Source organism: Rutidosis leptorrhynchoides, chromosome 5 (genome assembly GCF_046630445.1).
Source record: "Rutidosis leptorrhynchoides isolate AG116_Rl617_1_P2 chromosome 5, CSIRO_AGI_Rlap_v1, whole genome shotgun sequence".
NCBI lineage: Eukaryota > Viridiplantae > Streptophyta > Magnoliopsida > Asterales > Asteraceae > Rutidosis > Rutidosis leptorrhynchoides.
Window position 1 is genome coordinate 158,763,589 of NC_092337.1, and position 7,588 is coordinate 158,771,176.

Genomic DNA, 7,588 nt, shown 5'->3' on the forward strand with positions numbered 1-7,588 from the left:
GGGTTAAGAAATTATTTTGACTCAATGTATCCGAATATAGGACTTCATGATTTAGAAAAAGCGGCTAACATGCAACATAAAGAAGCATACTATGCTTACGGGTTAGTAATGTTCGCTTCTCACCAAAGTGAGAAAAAGAACATCGGGCTACAACTATTAAACAAAACATTCCTACAAGTGACGGAGTCGGTAATTGGGGTAAGAAATGAGGTTTTTAGGTTATTACGAGACTGTTGGTCATTACGTAACCCTCGTCCCTTTGACGACGTTACAACACGCTGTCTTATCAACGGCCATAACGGTTATGTTCCACAAGACCAAGGATGGGAAGTAGTCCTAGTAAAACCAGAATGCATGACTTGTTTCTGGACGTATGAATTACGTGTCTTTATTGCCTTTGCTGAACGACTTGTGTACTAGCTAGAATTATCTTCACAACTATCTTGTATCAAAGTTATTGTGTGCTATATTTCATGCTTTATGTAAAATAAGCGGTATTGTAAGTTTGTAAAATATTGTATAAAAGTTTGAACGCGAAATATTATTATAATCAGTTTTTCATATAGAATTGTAGTAGTTGAATTGTATATTAGCTACTAAGTATGAACTTAACGGGTAGGTACTACCCGAATTTAAACTTATAAAATGCTAATATGAAGAAAAAACTTTTATAAATGAGTTCATATTATGCACGAAATACTATTAACTACTCTTAATATTCTGTATGATTAACTTGTTCCATTTGACTATTTTGAAGAAAATGGCACCGACTACTCGACACACCGTGAATATGAATGAAGAGGAATTCCGTACTTTTCTAGCTTCAAACATAGCCGCAGTACAGGCTGCGCTACATACCAACAATAACCTTGGATCTAGCAGTACAGGAAATAGTGTAGGATGCACCTACAAAGAATTCACTGCCTGCAAACCTTTGGAATTTGATGGAACCGAAGGACCGATCGGATTGAAACGGTGGACCGAGAAGGTCGAATCGGTGTTTTCCATAAGTAAGTGTACTGAAGAGGACAAAGTGAAGTATGCTACGCATACCTTCACAGGTTCTGCGTTAACATGGTGGAATACCTATCTAGAGCAAGTGGGACAAGATGATGCGTACGCACTACCGTGGTCAGCATTCAAGCACTTGATAAACGAGAAGTACCGTCCCAGAACCGAGGTCAATAAGCTCAAGACGTACTTAGAGGGTTACCAACCCAAGGATTTGATATTACCACGTACGAAAGACGATTCACTGAATTGTGCCTATTGTGTCCGGGAGCGTTCGAAGATGAGGAAGAGAAGATCGACGCATTTGTGAAAGGATTACCGGAAAGAATCCAAGAAGATATAAGTTAACACGAGCCCGCCTCCATACAACGGCATGTAGAATGGCTCACAAACTAGTGAACCAGATTGAGGAAAGAATTAAAGAACAGACGGCCGAAGAGGCCAATGTGAAGCAAGTCAAAAGAAAGTGGGAGGAAAACGGTGATAAAAATCACCAATACAACAACAACAGCAATTAAAATAATAATCGCAACAATTATCCCAATAATCGCAACATCAATCGCAACTACAACAAACGGCCCAACAACAACAACAACAACAACAACAACAACAACAACAACAACAACAACAACAACAACAACAACAACAACAACAACAGCAATTACAACAATCATCCCAATAACAATAACAACCGCAACAACAACAACAATCAGAAGCAGCTATGCCAAAGGTGTGAAAAGTATCACTCGGGGTTCTGCACCAAATTTTGCAACAAGTGTAAAAGAAATGGTCATAGCGCGGCAAAGTGTGAGGTCTACGGACCAGTGGTTAACAGAACGAAAGGAACAAATGGTGTTGGAACGAGTAATGGCGGAGCAAGTAGTGTCGGAGCAAGTTATGCCAATGTAGTTTGTTATAAATATGGAAAACCGGGCCACATTATTAGAAATTGCCCGAACCAGGAGAACACGAATGGACAAGGCCGCGAAAGAGTTTTCAATATTAATGCGGCAGAGGCACAGGAAGACCCGGAGCTTGTTACGGGTACGTTTCTTATTGACAATAAATCTGCTTACGTTTTATTTGATTTGGGTGCGGATAGAAGCTATATGAGTAGAGATTTTTGTGCTAAATTAAGTTGTCTATTGACGCCGTTGGATAGTAAATTTTTACTCGAATTAGCAAACGGTAAATTAATTTCAGCAGATAATATATGCTGGAATCGAGAAATTAAACTGGGTAGCGAAATATTTAAGATTGATTTGATACCAGTAGAGTTAGGGAGTTTTGATGTAATAGTTGGCATGGACTGGCTGAAGAAGGTGAAAGCAGAGATCGTATGTTATAAAAATGCAATTCGCATTGTACGAGAAGAAGGAGAACCCTTAATGGTGTACGGAGAAAAGGGCAACATGAAGCTACATCTTATTAGTAATTTGAAGGCACAAAAACTAATAAGAAAAGGTTGCTATGCTGTTCTAGCACACGTTCAGAAAGTACAAACTGAAGAAAAGAGCATCAATGATGTTCCCGTCGCAAAAGAATTTCCCGATGTATTTCCGAAAGAATTACCGGGACTACCTCCACATCGATCTGTTGAATTTCAAATAGATCTTGTACCAGGAGCTGCACCAATAGCTCGTGCTCCTTATAGACTCGCACCCAGCGAGATGAAAGAACTGCAAAGCCAACTGCAAGAACTATTAGAACGTGGTTTCATTCGACCAAGCACATCACCATGGGGAGCTCCTGTTTTGTTTGTCAAGAAGAAGGATGGTACATTTAGGTTGTGTATTGACTACAGAGAGTTGAATAAACTTACCATCAAAAACCGTTATCCACTGCCGAGAATTAATGACTTATTTGATCAACTACAAGGCTCGTCGGTTTATTCGAAGATCGATTTACGTTCTGGATATCATCAAATGTGAGTAAAGGAGGATGATAATCCAAAAACTGCTTTTAGGACGCGTTATGGTCATTACGAGTTTATGGTTATGCCGTTTGGATTGACTAACGCACCAGCTGTGTTCATGGACCTTATGAACCGAGTGTGTGGGCCATATCTTGACAAGTTTGTCATTGTTTTCATCGATGACATACTTATTTACTCAAAGAATGATCAAGAGCACGAAGAATATTTGAGAAAAGTGCTAGAAGTATTGAAGAAAGAAAAACTGTACGTTAAGTTTTCAAAGTGTGCATTTTGGTTGGAAGAAGTTCAATTCCTCGGTCACATAGTGAACAAAGAAGGTATCCAGGTGGACCCGGCAAAGATCGAAACCGTTGAAAAGTGGGAAACCCCAAAAACTTCGAAGCATATACGTCAATTTTTAGGATTGGCTGGTTACTACAGAAGATTCATCCAAGATTTCTCCAAAATAGCAAAACCCTTGACTGCATTAACGCATAAAGGGAAGAAATTTGAATGGAAGGATGAACAAGAGAAGGCGTTTCAATTATTGAAGAAAAAGCTAACTACAACACCTATATTGTCATTGCCTGAAGGGAATGATGATTTTGTGATTTATTGTGACGCATCAAAGCAACGTCTCGGTTGTGTATTAATGCAACGGACGAAGGTGATTGCTTATGCGTCTAGACAATTGAAGATTCACGAGCAAAATTATACGACGCATGATTTGGAATTAGGCGCGGTTGTTTTTGCATTAAAGACTTGGAGGCACTACTTATATGGTGTCAAAAGTATTATATATACCTACCACAAAAGTCTTCAATACATATTTAATCAGAAACAATTGAATATGAGGCAGCGTAGGTGGATTGAATTGTTGAATGATTACGACTTTGAGATTCGTTACCACCCGGGGAAGGCAAATGTGGTAGCCGACGCCTTGAGCAGAAAGGACAGAGAACCCATTCGAGTAAAATCTATGAATATAATGATTCACACTAACCTTACTACTCAAATAAAGGAGGCGCAACAAGGAGTTTTAAAAGAGGGAAATTTAAAGGATGAAATACCAAAAGGATCGGAGAAGCATCTTAATATTCGGGAAGACGGAACCCGGTATAGGGCTGAAAGAATTTGGGTACCAAAATTTGGAGATATGAGAGAAATGGTACTTAGAGAAGCTCATAAAACCATATGCTCAATACATCCTAGAACGGGGAAGATGTACAAGGATCTTAAGAAATATTTTTGGTGGCCAGGTATGAAAGCCGATATTGCTAAATATGTAGGAGAATGTTTGACGTGTTCTAAGGTCAAAGCTGAACATCAAAAACCATCAGGTCTACTACAACAACCTGAAATCCCGGAATGGAAATGGGAAAACATTACCATGGATTTCATTACTAAATTGCCAAGGACTGCAAGTGGTTATGATACTATTTGGGTAATAGTTGATCGTCTCACCAAGTCAGCACACTTCCTGCCAATAAGAGAAGATAACAAGATGGAGAAGTTAGCACGACTGTATTTGAAGGAAGTCGTCTCCAGACATGGAATACCAATCTCTATTATCTCTGATAGGGATGGCAGATTTATTTCAAGATTCTGGCAGACATTACAGCAAGCATTGGGAACTCGTCTAGACATGAGTACTGCCTATCATCCACAAACTGATGGGCAGAGCGAAAGGACGATACAAATGCTTGAATACATGCTACGAGCTTGTGTTATTGATTTCGGAAATAGTTGGGATCGACATCTACCGTTAGCAGAATTTTCCTACAACAACAGCTACCATTCAAGCATTGAGATGGCGTCGTTTGAAGCACTTTATGGTAGAAAGTGCAGGTCTTCAATTTGTTGGAGTGAAGTGGGGGATAGACAGATTATGGGTCCGGAGATAATACAAGAAACTACCGATAAGATCATCCAAATTCAACAACGGTTGAAAACCGCCCAAAGTCGACAAAAGAGCTACGCTGACATTAAAAGAAAAGATATAGAATTTGAAATTGGAGAGATGGTCATGCTTAAAGTTGCACCTTGGAAAGGCGTTGTTCGATTTGGTAAACGAGGGAAATTAAATCCAAGGTATATTGGACCATTCAAGATAATTGATCGTGTCGGACCAGTAGCTTACCGACTTGAATTACCTCAACAACTCGCGGCTGTACATAACACTTTCCACGTCTCGAATTTGAAGAAATGTTTTGCTAAAGAAGATCTCACTATTCCATTAGATGAAATCCAAATCAACGAAAAACTTCAATTCATCGAAGAACCCGTCGAAATAATGGATCGTGAGGTTAAAAGACTTAAGCAAAACAAGATACCAATTGTTAAGGTTCGATGGAATGCTCGTAGAGGACCCGAGTTTACCTGGGAATGAGAAGATCAGATGAAGAAGAAATACCCGCATTTATTTCCAGAAGATACGTCAACACCTCCAGCTGCTTAAAATTTCGGGACGAAATTTATTTAACGGGTAGGTACTGTAGTGACCCGAACTTTTCCATGTTTATATATATATATTAAATGAAATTGTTATTTACATGATTAAGTCTTTCTAACATGTTAAGCAATCAAACTTGTTAAGACTTGATTAATTGAAATAGGTTTCATATAGACAATTGACCACCCAAGTTGACCGGTGATTCACGAACGTTAAAACTTGTAAAAACTATACGATGACATATATATGGTTATATGTATAGTTAACATGATTTTATTATAAGTATGTATCTCATTAGGTATTTTAACAATGAGTTATATACATAAAAATGAGACTATTAATTTAAGAAACTCGAAAACGATATATATAACGATTATCGTTATAACAACGTCTTACTAGGTACATATGAATCATATTAAGATATTGATACACTTGGTTAATTATGTTAAATGATAAGTAAATATATTATTAAGTGTATTAACAATGAAATACATATGTAAAAATAAGACTACTAACTTAATGATTTCGAAACGAGACATATATGTAACGATTATCGTTGTAACGACATTTAACTGTATATATATCATACTAAGATATATTATATATCATAATATCATGATAATATAACAATTTAACATCTCATTTATTATAATAAACAATGGGTTAACAACATTCAACAAGATCGTTAACCTAAAGGTTTCAAAACAACGTTTACATGTAACGACTAAGGATGACTTAACGACTCGGTTAAAATGTATATACATGTAGTGTTTTAATATGTATTCATATACATTTGAAAGACTTCAAGACACTTATCAAAATACTTCTACTTAACAAAAATGCTTACAATTACATCCTCGTTCAGTTTCATCAACAATTCTACTCGTATGCACCCGTATTCGTACTCGTACAATACACCGCTTTTAGATGTATGTATTATTGGTATATACACTCCAATGATCAGCTCTTAGCAGCCCATGTGAGTCACCTAACACATGTGGGAACCATCATTTGGCAACTAGCATGAAATATCTCATAAAATTACAAAAATATGAGTAATCATTCATGACTTATTTACATGAAAACAAAATAACATATCCTTTATATCTAATCCATACACCAACGACCAAAAATACCTACAAACACTTTCATTCTTCAATTTTCTTCATCTAATTGATCTCTCTCAAGTTCTATCTTCAAGTTCTAAGTGTTCTTCATAAATTCCAAAAGTTCTAGTTTCATAAAATCAAGAATACTTCCATGATTGCAAGTTTACTTCCAAGTTTTCTAAATCCATTCCAAGTAATCATCCAAGATCAAGAAACCTTTGTTACTTACACTAGGTTATCTTTCTAATACAAGGTAATAATCATATTCAAACTTTAATTCAATTTCTATAACTATAACAATCTTATTTCGAGTGGAAATCTTACTTGAAATTGTTTTCGTGTCATGATTCTGCTTCAAGAACTTTCAAGCCATCCAAGGATCCTTTGAAGCTAGATCTATTTTTCTCATTTCCAGTAGGTTTATCCAAGAAACTTGAGGTAGTAATGATATTCATAACATCATTCGATTCATACATATAAAGCTATCTTACTCGAAGGTTTAAACTTGTAATCACTAGAACATAGTTTAGTTAATTCTAAACTTGTTCACAAATAAAAGTTAATCCTTCTAACTTGACTTTTAAAATCAACTAAACACATGTTCTATATCTATATGATATGATAACTTAATGATTTAAGACCTGGAAACACGAAAAACACCGTAAAATCGGATTTACGCCGTCGTAGTAACACCGCGAGATTTTTTGGGTTAGTTAATTAAAAACTATGATAAACTTTGATTTAAAAGTTGTTATTCTGGGAAAATGATTTTTATTATGAACATGAAACTATATCCAAAAATTATGGTTAAACTCAAAGTGGAAGTATGTTTTCTAAAATGGTCATCTAGACGTCGTTCTTTCGACTGAAATGACTACCTTTACAAAAACGACTTGTAACTTATTTTTCTGACTATAAACCTATACTTTTTCTGTTTAGATTCATAAAATAGAGTTCAATATGAAACCATAGCAATTTGATTCACTCAAAACAGATTTAAAATGAAGAAGTTATGGGTAAAACAAGATTGGATAATTTTTCTCATTTTAGCTACGTGAAAATTGGTAACAAATCTATTCCAACCATAACTTAATCAACTTG